The following is a 17,756-nucleotide window of genomic DNA, read 5'->3' on the forward strand; positions in this document are numbered from 1 at the left end:
ATTCTGTAGAATTCTGTAGAATTCATGAAACAATAATGCAATTGCTTTCTTTGAAATCTTTCTGAAATTCACAAGTAAATGTAGAGCACTCTATCCATTTATCAGAATTAGTGAGCATTTACTAGAAACTTTTAAAAAATATAAAGTTATTGTCTTCATGAGTTGTAAAAGCATCTTCCTATAGAGAAAAATTTTTGAATTAATGAGTTATGTCCATATGCTATGTTGTTTAAAAGACACCAGCCTGAAAAAGAAAAATATCTTGGAATTAGGATGGCAATCTCCAAGTATGTAAAGGGCTGTTTTCTGTAATGGGGAATTGTTCTACTGTGTGAAGCTCCAGAGACTGAAATCAACAAAGTAGATGAGAATTTTATAGGTAAAGTTTGACTTGACGTAAACTAGAGTTTTTACTAGTTGTAGCTATCCAACAAAGAAAAGGTCTCTTTGGTGAAGTAGCAAAAGTATGACCATAGAATAGTTTAATCACAGACTAAAGGTAGAAAGTTGGATTACTAATCTAGAATAGTCTTTTTCAACCTCTCTCAGGTCCCAGACTCTTTGCAAATCCATCAATGTGATTAAATCTCCCAATAAAAGTGTAAATAAATATACCTAGATTTTTGTTTGCAAGATCACACTGTTTATGGAGTCCCTGGAAACCCATTTGACCCCAGGTTCTTTATTTCTAAGAAAAATATGAGGATGTGGTTTAATGGCATAGTAGTTTTTTGTTTTTGTTTTTTAATCTTTCTGTCATTTTAAGCAACGTAACTTAGATGCACCTTCTTTAAGAAGGTCTTGTACTAGGGCATTCATATTTGTGCAGCTTCTTAGGAGTTCACTTGATTATGACCTGAACATTTATAGAATGAGTATAGGTCTCCATTATATTTCACTATCATAGACAACCTGAATTTTCTTAGATATTATCGTTTCTAAAGGCAGTGATTCCCAAGGTCTCTTATTCTTTCAGACACCCTAGTTTCGTAAATGGAGCTTAAAATTATCAATTTTATCAGGCGTAATTTTTTACTTAACAGGAATCTTGAGGCTCTGTATTCTCTTCAGTTTACAGATGTGGAAACTATTAGCTACACATATTAAATGGTTTGCTAAAAGGTATACATGTCTTAATAGAGATGGGATGTATTTCACCCATCACACAATAATCTCATTTTATTAAATTATACTATCTTGTTTCAAATCTTACTGAGATATTTTTAGTTCATCGACAAAATAATTCCTTTGCCTAACCTAATAAATTAATTAAAAAACAATAAGATAAATCAAAATAAAGCAGGAAGAGGTAATTAATACAGATAAAAGCGGGAATCAAAGAAAGTGAAAAACAAAAAAACAAAAAAAAAAAAAGGAGAAAGAAATCCCAAGAGATCATTCTTTGCATTCTTTGAAAATAGCAAAATCCTTTTTTACACTGATTGTTAAAGGAAAAAGAGAGCGAAAATATATGTTTAAGTTTGAGAGAGAAGACCAACCATAGACACAAGGTAAATTATAAGATGATACTACTGTAATTCTGTGGCAACATGTGAAACCTAGATAAATGAATGATGTCCTAGCAAAATATAAATTATTAAAATTGACTCAATAATTATAAAACTTTAATAGGTTATTACCATAAAAGAGATTAGAAAGGTAACTAAAGTACATAGAAAAATGCACAGTGATCAGATTTGCAATTGTTATCTAGCTCTTATAAAGAATAGGAAAGGGACTTCCCTGGTGGAGCAGTGCTTAAGAATCCGCCTGCTAATGCAGGGGACACGGGTTTGATCCCTGGTCTGGGAAGATCCCACATGCCGCGGAGCAACTAAACCCATGTGCCACAACTACTGAGCCTGCGCTCTAGAGCCTGCGAGCCACAACTACTGAGCTGGCATGCCACAACTACTGAAGCCCACGTGCCTAGAGCCTGGGCTCTGCCACCACACTGAAAAGCCTGAGCACCGCCATGAAGAGTAGCCCCCACTTGCCACAACTAGAGAAAGCCCGCACACAAAGCAAAGAAGCAAACAAGACCCAACGCAGCCAAAAATAAATAAATAAATTTAAAAAAGAATAGGAAAGAACGTTGCCTTTTATGCTAGTCCTGACCATGGTAAATAAAGAAAGCTCTTAAAATTCATTTTATGTTGAATCCAGCATTAATACCTAATTCTGCTAGAGATAGTATAAAAGGAAAAAGAGAAAAAGTCCAACCTCACTGAAGTATATAAATGCAGAATTCAAAATGCAATACTAGAATATCTAATTCACCCTTCATTTAGTTAAAAGAATAATACCTATGGCCTAATAGGGTTTAATTCAAGAATACAAGGATGGCTCCATATCAGATAGTCAATCAATGATAGGTTGATAAGCATCACAATGATCAACTAGCTGTTCTTATTAAAATCTCTAAGTTAAATGGAAATATGTCAACTACTTAAACATAAAATATCCTATTAACCAAGGACAAATAGCAGTTATTTTCCCAAAAGGTGAAATACTATAACAATCTAGTCAAAAATCAGGTTGTAAATATGGATTAACTTCTATATATATTTTAATCAGTGTTTTTGGAAGGTCTGGCAGATGTAATTAAAAAACTAAAGAAAGGTTAAAATAGTCTTTTTTTTATAATGGTTTGACTGAATACTTAAAAACCCAAAAGGACTTGTAAAATTAATAAGATGATACAAAATGGTTAGATAAAAATTTAAAAATCTACTCAAGTAGTAAATACCTAGAAAGGGAAATGGGAAAAAATACTCTATTCTTAAAAGCACCTAAAACTTTATAAAATATTTAGTTATAAATTTAGCAAGAAAGACACATTTCCAAATAAAAATAAACCAATATAATTCTATTGAAGGACATAAAAGATCTGAACAAAAGAGAAAGCATATGTGTTTGGGGGTAAAACAAATTACTATTATAAAAGAAGGCCAGTTCTCCCCAAATGCATATATGCATTTATTGTACTTCCAGGAAGTATATTAATTGATTTCACCTTAACTGATGTGTGTTTTTTTTTAACTTAGGTAATATAATCTTGAGTAGATATGGGGGGAAGAGTGACAAGGTCTTTTGGGAAAAAGAAAAAATTGAGAGGAAACTAGCCTTACCAGATGTCAGATCACACTATAAAGTCACTGTAGTGAAATCAATATTATACTGGCATAAGAATAGGCAAGTAGGTTAGTGGAGCAGACAATCCAGATATAGATTCTACTACATAAAAGAATTTAATAGAAGATAAAGGTCTTTTAATTCATTGAGAAAATAGTGCATTATTAAATAAATGGTGTTGGTACAATGCCTATCAAACTTGAAGAAAATAAAATGGACCCCTATTTTAAATCAGATTCAAAAGTAACTTCCAGATAGAGTAAAAATGTATGAAAAAATTGAAAATAAAAGTCCTATTAGAAAATTGAGGAGATTATATTTACAATCTAAAGGTAAGAAACTGTCTTAGTTGAGACTCAAAATCATAAATCTATAAAAATAAATAATAGAAATATCTATTTATATAAAAATTTTAAAAATATATGGCAAAAATTGTATGGTAAAATTTCCAAACAGTTAACTTAGAGAAGATATATTAGTAATATGAAGGATAGGAAAAGGATTGATATTATAGAAGAGGAAAAATATATTTTTTCTAAGTTCTCAACTGGGATCCCTGTAACAAAAGGCAGATTAATAAGAGAAAAGCATATAAATTTATTTGTTTTACCTGACTCATGAGACTTCATAAGGAAATGAAGACCCAAAGATACAGTAAAACTGGAGCATTTTTATATTAGATTTGATGAAGAGTGGAAAGTTACAGAAAAATTTGATAGGACAAAGGGTATGAGCTAAGGATAGTAATGTGGGCAAAATTTAGCAAGTCCCATTTATTTAAATTCCTCTCGTCCCTTCATTTTCAGAGATAAGGAAGCTTTTTTGGGTTTAGGCAGGCATCTCTCACATGAAGAGCTTATGACCTACATGTGCCATTTCTCAAATTCCTTCAGTTTAAAAATATTCACTATGCCAAGTTGCCATATTTTGAGGTAGCTTTTCCTGAACCCCATCAATATTTATCATATAGGAAGAGGTCTCTCAAACTTGATAAGACAACAAATTCCAATTTGAAAAGTGGGTACAGGATAGAAGGGTCAATCATAGAAGATCAGTGTGTGCAAAGATGCCCCACATAAGTAACAGTGAGGAGGAAAATGAAATTAAAATAATAATGGTATAATACTTTATACTTATCAAACTGGGAAGACGTAACAATTTTGAAAGTGAGCACAGGGGGGAAATGATACTTATTTTTCATGGATATCTTTTAATGTTAAAAAAATTGTATATGCATTGTTTGTATATACAATCATGGAGAACTTGAGAAAGAAGGAATTAATGGTGGGGGGAAGTATGGAGAAAGGGAAAACAATGGTTAAAAGAAACAAACCTAGAGATTATATGACGCATCTCCGCATGTGTATGTAAAGTAGAAAAAACCAAGTAATGCTATATATTATTTATAAATATCTACATGTATAGTTATAGTATAAAAATATACATGACAAAGATAAACACAACTTTGGGCTAGGGATTATTTCTGGGGATAATGGATAAATGGATGGATGGTTTGTTGGAAGGACTGACAAATCAGATAAATTGATTATCTTCTTAAAAATACATATGTAATCCTGTAATTGATATCTAGGATTACATGTGTATTCTTAAGAAGATCATCAATAACATTGTTCATTATTTGTCTTTGTTTTTTATTTTAAAACTGTTTTTCACTGCATAGTAAAGTTGAACACGTGATTCAGTAATAAAAAAATACACATGTAATTACAACTTGCAGTAAAGTGTGCAAAAAGGAAACATTTTGTCATTTCAACGTGTACATCTTTTGAGAAAAGATAGTAATTTCTTTCATTTATTTATTTATTTTGTTGTCAAAGAGTAGCCTATGCTTCTCCTGAAAAATCCCATGTTCTTCACTCTGTCAAAACTAAGTCAAAAATAGAAACTAACATTTTCACAGAAAACTAAGCAATTCATGGGAAAGCTGAATTTTAGGCTAACCCATTTTAGCTCTTTCAGAAAAGATGACATGTCAGGTCACCTGTTGTTTGAAAACTGAAACTTTTCCCTATTGCCTCTGAAGACTGTACAAGAGGAAACACATTAAAATTGGAGCAGTGGGGTGTTGGCTGACTTTTACCACAGTGGAAGATGGATATTGGAAGACAATTTTTTAAAACAATTTTTTGTTTTCTGAATTTAGGGATAATATGTGCTCCATACACTGAGTTTAGATAATATAGACATGTATAAAGAAAAAATGAAAATTATAATTGATTCCATCATTTGACTATAGGTAAAGCAGATTATAAAATATAATAAGCTGTTACTTTCAACAGTTTATAAAAGTAGATATTCTCATTGGGGTAAACTTATAATATACAGAAAAGTATATAGAAAAAAATTAAACTCACTTATCATTCCACCACCTTAACCAGTAGTAATGATTTTGTGTATTTCATTCCATCTTTTTTTTTTTTAACATCTTTATTGGAGTATAATTGCTCTAAAATGGTGTGTTAGTTTCTGCTTTATAACAAAGTGAATCAGCCATACATATACATATATCCCCATATCTCCTCCCTCTTGCGTCTTCCTCCCACCCTCCCTATCCCACCCCTCTAGGTGGTCACAAAGCACCGAGCTGATCTCCCTGTGCTATGTGGCTGCTTCCCACTAGCTATCTGTTTTACATTTGGTAGTGTATATATGTCCATGCCACTCTCTCACTTTGTCCCAGCTTACCCTTCTCCCTCCCCATGTCCTCAAGTCCATTCTCTACATCTGCATGTTTATTCCTGTCCTGCCCCTAGGTTCTTCAGAACCAATTTTTTTTTTTTTTAAGATTCCATATATATGTGTTAGCATACGGTATTTGTTTTTCTCTTTCTGACTTACATCACTCTGTATGACAGACTCTAGGTCCATCCACCTCACTACAAATAACTCAATTTCGTTTCTTTTTATGGCTGAGTAATATTCCATTGTATATATGTGCCACATCTTCTTTATCCATTCATCTGTTCATGGACACTTAGGTTGCTTCCATGTCCTGGCTATTGTAAATAGTGCTGCAATGACCATTGTGGTACATGACTCTTTTTGAATTATGGTTTTCTCAGGGTATATGCCCAGTAGTGGGATTGCTGGGTCATATGGTAGTTCTATTTTTAGTTTTTTAAGGAACCTCCATACTGTTCTCCATAGTGGCTGTATCAATTTACATTCCCACCAACAATGCAAGAGGGTTCCCCATTCCATCTTTTTAATTGCCAATATTTCATTATACTGTATGTACTATTTCTTGTTTGAACTTTTTGGATATTTTTACTTTTTTATACTTCTAAAATGTTGGAATATCTTGGCCAAGTTTAAAAACCATTTTGGGGCTTCCCTGGTGGCGCCAGTGGTTGAGAATCTGCCTGCCAATGCAGGGGACACGGGTTCGAGCCCTGGTCTGGGAAGATCCCACATGCCACGGAACAACTAGGCCCGTGAGCCACAACTACTGAGCCTGCGCATCTGGAGCCTGTGCTCCACAACAAGAGAGGCCGCGATAGTGAGAGGCCCGCACACCGCAATGAAGAGTGGCCCCTGCTTGCCACAACTAGAGAAAGCCCTCGCACAGACACAAAGACCCGACACAACCAAAAAAAAATATAAAAAATGTAAAAAAATAAATTAATTAAAATAAGATTTAAAAAAAACCGTTTTGATCAATTGTATTAATTACATAACTAATTTAGAAAGAATTGAAGTCTTGATATATTTTTCATTGATGATGATGTATTTTTCCATGATTACAGTATTTATGTTTCTGACTAATATTTTTTCTTAATTAAAATGATAAAGTACAGAAAAGTGCTGAGAAGAAAATTAAAATTATTCATAGTTCACCACCACCAAAATTACCAGTTTGGTATACTTCCTTCTAATCTTTTTGACTATATATATATATATATATATATATATATATATATACACACACACACATATATATATACATTCATACATATACACATATATAGTTTACAAAATTTGATTCTATTTATACATTATCAGCACATTCTTATTTCATTGTTACCTTAAAGAATAGTTTTATTGGTTGCAGAATATTTCCTTTATGTAATTATAACTTAATTTATTAGAATTCTAATTCAAAATATAGTCTTATCCTTATCCATATTACTGCTGTTTTAAGTCTTTCTATGCTGTGTTATTTTAGATGTACTTCCTATAAACAACAAATACCGGATGTATTTACTTTGTGTAAACAAATCTGTTTTTTGTAAAGGGTAATTAAATCAGGATATGCTTACTCTTTCTATGTCATCTTGTTTTATATTTTCTATTTTTGTGGTTTATTGAAATTATCTTTGGCATTTAAATTTTCTTTTGTCCATTATCCACGTATACATATTTGTTTTTTCCTTTTCTCTAGCAATTTTGATGACATTTAAAAAATTTTTTAATTTACTACTGGCTGATGTTAGTATTTTTTAAGATTAAAAGTACTTAAATATTTTTTACTGTTAACTATGCAGAAAGAAATATTTTTTGATTAACCACCCCATGAAAAGTGAGAACTTATTTCCTGAATTTTTATTTCCCTCTCTTTTCCCACTTCTTGGCTTTTAAAATATGATTTTGGCTTTTAGACATTAATATCTACTATTATGATAATTATTAGTTAGCATTTGCATTGTTTGGCAGTAATATCTAAAGTAATCATACTTAAATTGATTTAATTCATTTCAGTGCACCCCACTAGCCTTTTTATAACACTGTAAGTCCCCTTTCAAGTTCTTTATGTAGGCTCATTTCTCCACCAATTGATTACATCTTAGTTTTTCTATAAATAAGCAAAAGGGAAACATCTATGCCTTTATCTACCCAACACTGTGTTTCTAATGCTTTCTTACATGGGCAGTAGTTGATTTAGGATGGCACTTTGGGAATTGTATAGATATTACTCTTTTTTTTCTGACATGTAGTATTGTGGAGAAGTCTGAGGTCAACCCAATTTATTTTTTCCTTTCCTAGGTAATCTGTTTCTCACTCCTTCCTCCCACTATTAGGCTGGATGCTTACTAGATATATTTCTTTGAATATTTTTGACATTCATAAATTTCACTAAGAAATATTACTAATTAATCTCTTTTTATCAATTTTCCATGTACTCTGTGAGTAATTTTGGCCTATGGATCAGGTCTTTTCTCTACAAAGGAGTTTTTGTGTTAGTTACCCCCTACTCTTTTTTCGTTTTTTTTAACCTATGAGCACTTATGATTTGTTGGTTGGAGTGTTATCTGTCCCACATGTCTTTTATTTTCTTTCTTAGTGTTTTCTGCTACTTTTACTTTGCCTCAGTATTATAGGAGATCTCTTCAGACTTATTCCATGTGTTACAGATTTGGTTTTCTACAGTGTTGATTATGGTTTTTACTGCCTCTTGTTCAAGTTTTAATTCAGCTATTGGAAATTTTCTTTTCTTGTAGTCTTATTTAATTTTGTTGACATGTTCTTTTCTGCCAATTCCTTTTTATTTCCTCTTGTCTTATAATCTCATTTTAATGCTTTATTTCATAGTCAGCAGACCTTTCTTGAAATCTATGGAATCCAAAGTATACACATTCTAAACTTTTTTTGTATATATAATAAATCCTTTTCAAAAGTATACTTTTGCTCTGTATCTTGAGTACAGACTTCTTCTTTTCTCTTCCAGGATCTTTTCATAGGCCCTGTCTTTGTTGTATATTTATGTGTGTAGATTCTCCTTTGACCTGCTAACTGTTCAGTCATGTGGTGCTGGAATCTTTACCTCAGATATGAAGCTAGAAAATTATTTGAAATATATAGTCTCTTATTGCAAAAATTTTAGCACTGGGGACTCCTTTTCTAGGATGGTTCTACTTCCTTACTGGAGAATGCAGTTCATTAAAGCTACTGCTCCCATAATGTTTTAATTCTGTGGTTCTTCCAGCTTTCCCATACTAGAGAGATTCTTCATATCCAGGGCACGTTTTGACAGCACTTATCCATTTCTGCCCATGGTGTTACTGCATTATATGAATTACAATCCCTAAATAGATGTAATGATAAAGATACTGGTGGCTGGATATGAAGAGGTGGTGGCGTAAAATGACCCCAGCATCCTCAGAGTATTCCTGTCTACACACTTTAAGTGTCTCTTGTGTCTGAGGTGCTCTCGTGTTTCTGAGCCAAGGGGTGTGAATGAAACATTCTTAACCTTTTAACTAACTGACTCTACTGCCTTTAATCAGGGTCTAATCTTACCTTTGGTAAGAAGAGATATTTTTCTTATATTCTGACATCCTTGAGGAACATTAAGTTAATAATATTATTTGAACTTCCATTGTTTTGTTTGTTTTCAGAAAAAGTAAGTATCAATAGCTGGCCTCCATCTTTTCTATTAAAGTTTGTTCCATGGTCATTAACTTCGGAAGTTATAAGTATGTTTACCTATATGATATGATCTATTCTAAATTACACATATGATCTGTTTCAAGTCGTGCCATCTGTTCTCTAGTACTTGAATTTTACCATTTACCTTTTCAGGCACCATTTCTTACTTTTGGTTAAATTCACACAGGAAACCCAGGCAAAGGCAAGTCTTGACCTCATGGCTTCAGGTTCACTGCTTGTGTTCTTTCTACCACACTATTTTATATATACATATGTGTATATGTAAAATAGCAATTTAGTCACATTCTTTAGCAGAGCCAGAACTCAAACTCAGGCATTTTGTCTCCAGGACCAATGTAGAAATCATGTAAAGGAACACACATAGTCTTAAACAGCCCTATCTACCTAAAATTTAGACTGCAAGGATAAGATATGAGACACAGCTCTTATTAATCTTACTAGTGATAGGAGGCTAGTTATGCTAATGCATAGTCAAAGTGAAAGAATTTTTATAAATATAAACAAGCATGAAAAAAAGATAACCTGGAAAAATTAACTAGATCTTTCTGAATTATTGATGATGGCCTGTCACCTTTTCACTCTTTTTGGTAGTACAAATATTACTAAAACAGAATATTGTATTTGCTCCACTGAATACTTTTAAATATAACCCTTGTGCAAGGGATACCAATCTTGCAAGGTGAAGGTGTTTGAGGAGGTGAAAGTACCTGACTCTGGTTTACTAAACATTTAGTTCTGAGGCTTGAGAAAATAGGCATTGTACTAAGTAGTTTTCAGGCATTCTGACAGTTCTAGTGGTTCCAAGGGGATTAGGATGTACAGTCCATGTCTTCACAGATTTTACGATGAAGCAAAAATAGATAGCAAACAGATAATTTCACCATTTATGATTTAAATGCAATTGGGATTATGGCTAAGAACGAATACTTAATTCTTACTTAATATGGACATACTTAATATGTTTTAAGAGCAGTGTGAGCACAGTATGCTCTAAGAGCAATATGTTCTAATCTAGTCTAGAACATCTGGAAAGACTACCTGAGTATGTGAATTCAAGTCAGGATTTGAAGGACTAGTGACTGTTGTTAGCTCAGTAAAGAGGGAGGGGTGGTGGAGTGAGAGGGAGCATTTGTAGTAGTGAGAACAGAATATTTAAAGATCTTCAGCAGGAAAGAAAATGTTATATTGAAGGGACTGTAAAGTGAGCAATGTGAGTGGATGATAGGAGGAGTGGCTAGAGAGGTAAGCTAGGGCCAGACCACACAGGACCTTGTTAAAGATTTTGGTCTTTATCTTAAGAGCAGTGAAAAGGCACCAATGAAACAGGGAACTGACATGATCATATTTTCATTAAGAGATTATTCTGCCTGCTGTGTGAAGAATGGGTTGGAGGAGGGTAAAATTGGAAAGGATTCAGTAAGACCATTTAGAAGGCTAGGAATTGCCACTTTACTTGGAAACTGATGGTGATTGGGACTTGAAGATTTTCTTTTCCTGATCTTCCTATTAGAAATTTTACTTTGCTTTAATGGTCCCTAGCTTCCCATTTTACTAGCATTCTAAAAGAGTAAAATAATTCATTCCAAAGTAAAATTATGTTGCATGCTTATAGGTGAAACTGATGTTAATATTGTATCTCTAAATTTTAAAAGACCCTTCAAGTATTCCCACTCGTCTGACTTGGCCAATATAAGGAAGAGGAAAAGGGATACGTACATTTAGTCCTGCCATTTTCCTAATTCCTGCAGAGTATTTGCATTCTCACAGAAGACTTTCAGTAATTTTCATTCCTCCAGAATCTGCTCCACCTTTTGTCACTCTCTGGAAGAATGGCACCAACTGGGAAACATACATTCATAATCATTTCTTGGGTGAATGAGCTCAGGCACTAGTCTTATTTAACTATTTCCTTTCCCTTGCCCCTTGTGTGTAATCAGCAGTGAGGGTCTTTTAGTTCTCCCTCAGGTCTTGGCAACTTTAATATTTGGCCTCTCTTTTTCTTCTTTACTATAAAGTTCTGCAGCCAGACTCCTTCTTTTTTTGATCCCAGCTCTGATTTTCTCACTGAAAAACCTTGGATAAATAACTTGACCTCTCTGTTTCTCAGTTTTCTCATCTTTAAAATGGGAATAATAATAGTATCTATTTCCTAGGAATGTTCTGAGGATTAGACTTAGAACACTGTTTAGCATATTCTTTTAGTGAGTCATGAAATCATTTTTTGGGGGTCTTGATCAGCATTTTATGGAATGGAATGGAATAGAATAGGAAATATCATGTTACATAATGGAAGTTAAATTAAGTATCATTTCCAGTGAAATAATATATATGTGTACATATATATACGTATATATTGTATTTTTGTATATGGGATTGCAATTAAACCATATTTCTGACTATGTATCTTGATCAAAAATTTTTGAAAACTACCTATCCTATATGGCTATATCCCACATATTTGTTCACACTGTGTACTAAATGTTCATTGAAGGCAGAAACTTTGTCTAATGTATGTTCATATCCCTAAAACCTAGCTCTGCTTGGAATATATATGGAAGTTAACAAGTGTTTATTTATGGTTCAAACAAAACAGAAACCAGTGGTGTGAATGACAGTTATACTTTCTAGGATCCTGTTGCCTGGAAACCCCAATATGCCTAGAGAATTAGAACCCCCTGAAAACTGCCATCTCTTAAACTGTACTTTGCCTGTCTTGCAATGAATGAAACAGAATGTGAAATATAGATACTGACTACAAAGAAAGGACACATGGTTGGGGAGTGGAATCGAGTTTCAGAGTAAGAGATGTCTGTACTCAAAATGTTTACAGTGTACACCACTGAATTGTACACTTTAAAAGGGTGAACATTATGGTAAGTGAATGGCATCTCGATTTTTAAAATTATTTCTTTTAGATTCAGATCTTTTACATTTAGATTTATATTAGATAAGTGATTAAAACATTTTAATCAACTCATTAAAAAAACATTTATAGTGTATGAAAATTATTTAACTTTTCTCCTGATTTGGGATTATGATAGTACCTTAGAGAAGGAATGATGAACAGGCTCAAAAATGTATCTTATCCCAGGTTTACCAAATGAACTGCCTTTCTCAGTTTTCTAAGTCAACCCTTATTCTTCTGAATTCCTACCTGGTGTGCTGGATAGTCTCCATTTGTCTTTAGAACCTCTCTCTGCCCTTGTCTACACCGATCCCAGGAAGATGACTTTTATGGATTTATCGACAACATTTATCTCCTGGCTTCTGCTTGGGTTCAGCAAATGGGTGACACTGGCAGGAAATCAGAGGACAGAGAAGATGAGGTCAGAATGTGTCTTAGCAGTGGCCACATTCCTCTTCAAAGTTTATTGTTCATAGGCCTCTCCTACTAGATGCAGCTCTGACTCTTTGGGCTTTCAGTCACCGCTCTTTGCTCTTGCCTCTTCACCTCTTAGCTTCAGGGTACTTCTCACATCCCTTTTTGCCTCTCCTTAACCTAGTCATGTGCTTGTAAATAGTCTCTTTATTAAAGTTTTTTCAGTTTCCATACTTGGATGTGCTATTTTTTTTTCTTGCCAGAAACTTTGCAGACTCACAAAGAACCTTCTTTGTCTCTAGCTGGATCCTTCCCCTTTGGACTCATCCAGATCTGACTTAAGACAAATATCCATCCACACTGTTGGAGAAGCAGTCTAGATTTTGGAATCAAACAGTCTTGGTTTAGAGTCTTAGTTCTGCCTCTTTTAGCTGTAGGATTTTAGATGTGTGACTTAACCTTTCAGAGTTTTTATTCTCATCTGTAAAATGAGTTCCTATTCATACGTATCTCATGCTGTGTTATGAGGACTAAATTATGTAATTAAATTGTTTAGCATAAAGTTAATACTAGCTATAATTGCTTTGTTATAATAATTATTATGTAAGATAATATATGATTATGCTAATTATTATCATCATAACTCTAAGTGTCTGAGAAGTTTCATTGGTGTATACCAGGATGATTGGCTTTTATTTCCTGTCTTTGTCTGCTTGGTTCCTTAACATGCACATATCAGAGTTGGTTTAAGATTTAAAGTGTGGAACACTGCATCCAACTTCCTTCACGTTGCAAAGTGTTCTGGCATTTGCCTTTTATTACAGGCTCTCTTTCCCATTGTCAGTGTAAATACTGAAGACTACCTCTGTCAGTGTAAATACTGAAAACTACATCCAAGCACTACTCCAATGAACTGTATCATTGTCTTCCTCCCCCTCCCACCCAGACTTACTTTTTGTAAGTTTTGATTTCGCCATCAACTCTTGGCTTCAGGCCAAAATAACTAATATTTTTTGAATGTCATCAACCAATCAGAAAATGTTTCCTATGTGTCTCCCATTCTTTGGCTTTCTCCTGTATTCACATGTTGCTGGCTTCCCGGAAGCTACTTTTTCCTCATTAAAGAAGGTTGAAGTTTTTCCATATTTAATTTTTAGCCTTTCTTGTTCTGAAACCTGAAAATTCTGGAAGGCTGATTCTTGAGTTGTCTTCATTTTCTGTAGATTTAAGTTCTTCTTATTTATTATTTAGCTTATTACTGACAAGTAGACAGAGTCTGCAAGTGTTTATTTCAGATAAACTCTTTGGTTTTTGCTTTCTGTCTATACAAACTATAGACTTACGTAGACCTGTATAATTAACACCTCTACACCCATTCCCAAGTAGTGTTATAGATTTATTTCTTCAGTTAGAATATTTAATTTAAAGTTTATAAAACTGATTCATGGAAGTCAACATGTATATTGAAATGCAAATGGTGTTTCATATTATCATAACTATGAGAAAATGAATTACCTCTTCACAAACTTAAGATAATCCATTTTTATTGCCTACGTCATTTGAACATAACCATATGGTACCAGGATAAGAATAGCAGCTTGTTCAGCACAAGAATGACTATACCTAGAAAGCCTTCATTTTATTTTATCTTGTGTAAGCAATACATATTTAGAGACATATTTTATTACATATGAGAAATTTTTAGTAAAATCCTTTATGTTTGGGCTTCTGAGTTATTAAAAGAATGAAAACAATAGTTGTATTTTCTCTAACATACTAAACTAATTAAATCAAAATACGTTTGCTATAATTACACGTATAATCCTCCTGTTCTTTACACCCCCACTTTTGCCTGATATTTAAAGTAAAACTGAAACAAACAGCTGCTGGATTGGATTATCTACTTTAGTATTTTATTCTTGTTTCCTAAGAGAATACAATCTAAATTTAATGCACAATTCAACATTCATTTTAGAGCCTGCTGTGTGTAGGGAAATAGGCTGGGGATGGGGAATGCTCAGAAGCCCAAGATAAGGGCTCTGTGTCTCTGTACCACAAGAGACAGCTCATTATCTAATAGATAGGTAAACCACTAACGAGATCAGGTAGATAAATCTCCTGGAAGGGAAAATATCAAATGTATTCTAAACCCAAACTTAAATTATTTTTAGAATATCTGTTCTTATTTTCACTGTAAGTATTGTTTGTTACTCATTTAGTTCATTTCAAGAAACTATTTTGGGGCAGATATTCAACTGCATTCTGAGATATAGCTGGGTAAAAAGAGCAATATAATCTCTTTCTACTTTACCGGAAATGATAGATATTAAACAGGTATTTACAATACAGAGTAATGAGTGTCAGGACTCATAGATATTGTAGAAATAAGCTTCTATAACATGGAAGAACTGACTATGTTATTTAAATAAAATACCATTACTCTAAATATTTATGAGAAGGAAGGATACCCATTATATAGGACATATTATGGACATTTCATAGGACAAGTAAAATGTTTGTAATAACAAGATATCACTGATCAAGTTAAATGAGCTATTCAAGCAATACTTCTATACAGCAGGCTTTATTCCATGGTAAAATTCTTATAGTTTTTCAATGATGAAACATAGCTTTCCAGATAAAGTTAAACTTTTTGGCTTACCACAGGAGGCCATTAAGGATTTGGCCACTGTCCTTTCTCTAGATTTATTACCTATGACTCCACCCCAGTCTCCTCATACCCTCCATGAAGTATTAAACTACTTTTACATAATAAACTCATCATGTTTTGTCCTACCACTCTCTGTGTCTACATGCTGTTCATCTAATTGGAGCATTATTTACCCCACTAAGTGCCATGTTCTTTAGGAAGTCATCAGTGACTCTCCCAGTTTGATTTAATATCCTTCTTCTCTTCCCCCATCACACCCTGTGCAATCTTTATCCAAGCTCTTAACACACTATTCTGTTGGTTTACTTTCATATACTGTACGCTCCTTCAGGCATGACTGTGTCTTACCTGACTTTGTTTCTTCAAAATTCTGTAGTACATACTGGATTAAGGTCATATGGATGAATGGATAAATGAATGGATGATGATTTTCCATTTTCTGCATCAAATGTGTAGAAGAAGAAATTCAACGCGATTTGCTGAGTTTATCTTGCTTTCCATTTTCACAATGTAAATAGAACCCTTTTAAATCTCCAAACCACTGTTTGAAATAATGTTGTTAGTCTAGATTTAGGTTCCAGAGAGAATTAAGGGGCTAACTGCAGACTCAACTCTTCACTAAATACAGAACTTCTCACAGAAATATTAGGAGATAAACTCTGATTAGATATAGTATACCTTCCAGTGAACTCAGAGCCCTTATTACCAGCTTTTACTATACAAAAACCAGTTATCATCTATTTCCACTTGAGGGTCCTGCACACCAAAGGAACCTATATGGGAATATACATATTCCCATTATGAAAAGATCTTTAGATACTATATGTTATAAGAAACGTTATTCCATTCTCTGCTAATGCTCGTCTGTTTTCCTTTTACTGAAATTGAAAAATTCAGATTTAAAATGTCAAACTCCTATAAATAAAAATAATCATATCTTTTAAAGAAACAAAAGCTAATTATATGACATTAAATTATCATGTAATAATTAAAGATATCAAGATACATAGTAATTCAGAAAATGCTTTTTGTATTGACGCCCTTACTTATTTTATATCTTGGAGAATTATTTTTCATATCAGCAAGTATATTAAAAGGAACATATTGTGTGCAATGTGTAGGCTCAGCGTAGGATTTTCTGCACTAAAACTTTGCAACAATATTGGTTAATTGCTAGATTTCAGGCACCTTTCTAACCTTCTTTTTAGTCAGTGTGAAAGGGTTTATTTGTAAGAGATATCGCTACTGACAGAATTTTATCTTTTTCTCCTGGAATCTCAACAGCAATTCCCATGTTAGAGGCATCCCCAGAAAGCTCGTCAAAGGATTTCCACCCACACTCTGAATATCTAACAGGGCTTGACCCATTTTTCTCCCCTTATTAAAGTAGCAGCATACGCATCATGAGGAAAAATAGAATAAGAGCTAGTCTAAGCTTAGAATTTCAAAGTTATCTACCTATATGGAAGAAATTCAAGTGGAAAACAAAATTAGTCTTTATTTCTTATTATACCCCTAATAACAATCTAAATTTCTCACATTAAGGAGCCACATCTGATATCATGAATATAGTTTTATTTTAAGTGGTTTAAAATTTATACTTATATTATCAAATGCAATGAATGTAAATACACAAAATGGAGCACATTATAAGTGAAGAGTACTTCTTTGTACCTGATTTTATGACACAAAGTATTTTTTTATAAACCACTTTATTGAGGTATGAATGACATTTAAAAAGCTGTACATATTAAATGTATACAACTTGATGAATTTGGAGATAAGTATACATCCATGAAACCATCACCACAATCTATGCCATAAACATATTCATTACCTCTAAAAGTTTATTCTCATCCTTTTTATTATTATTATTTGTGTGATAAGAATACTTAACATAAGGTCTACCCTCTTAACAAACTTTAAAATATATAATACAGTATTGTTAACTGTAGAATCTATGCTGTACAGTAGATCTCTAGGATTTATTTACCTTGTATAACTGACACTTTGTACCCTTTGCCTAATTACCTCCCCAATTCCCTTTCCCTGCAGCACCTGGCAACCACCATTTTATTCTGTGCTTCTGACTATTTTAGATTAGGAGACAAAGTATTTTCTTTACTGGTTAAATAATGTAGATAGTAATAATTAAAACCAGACTAAAACTTTGAATATTAATATTAGTAGAATTCTTTAAAGGCAAGCAAAATAATTATAGAG

The 17,756-nt window shown here is 33.1% G+C and overlaps 1 protein-coding gene across 8 annotated transcripts in view; it reads left to right on the forward strand.

Annotated features, from left to right (window-relative positions):
- Positions 1-17,756, forward strand: part of METTL15 (methyltransferase 15, mitochondrial 12S rRNA N4-cytidine) — a 372,683-nt gene that overhangs the window by 92,931 nt on the left and 261,996 nt on the right. The gene's annotated exons all lie outside the window — the stretch shown is intronic.

This window comes from Balaenoptera physalus, assembly GCF_965194825.1.
Source record: "Balaenoptera physalus genome assembly, chromosome: 10".
In the NCBI taxonomy this organism is placed as follows: Eukaryota; Metazoa; Chordata; class Mammalia; order Artiodactyla; family Balaenopteridae; genus Balaenoptera; species Balaenoptera physalus.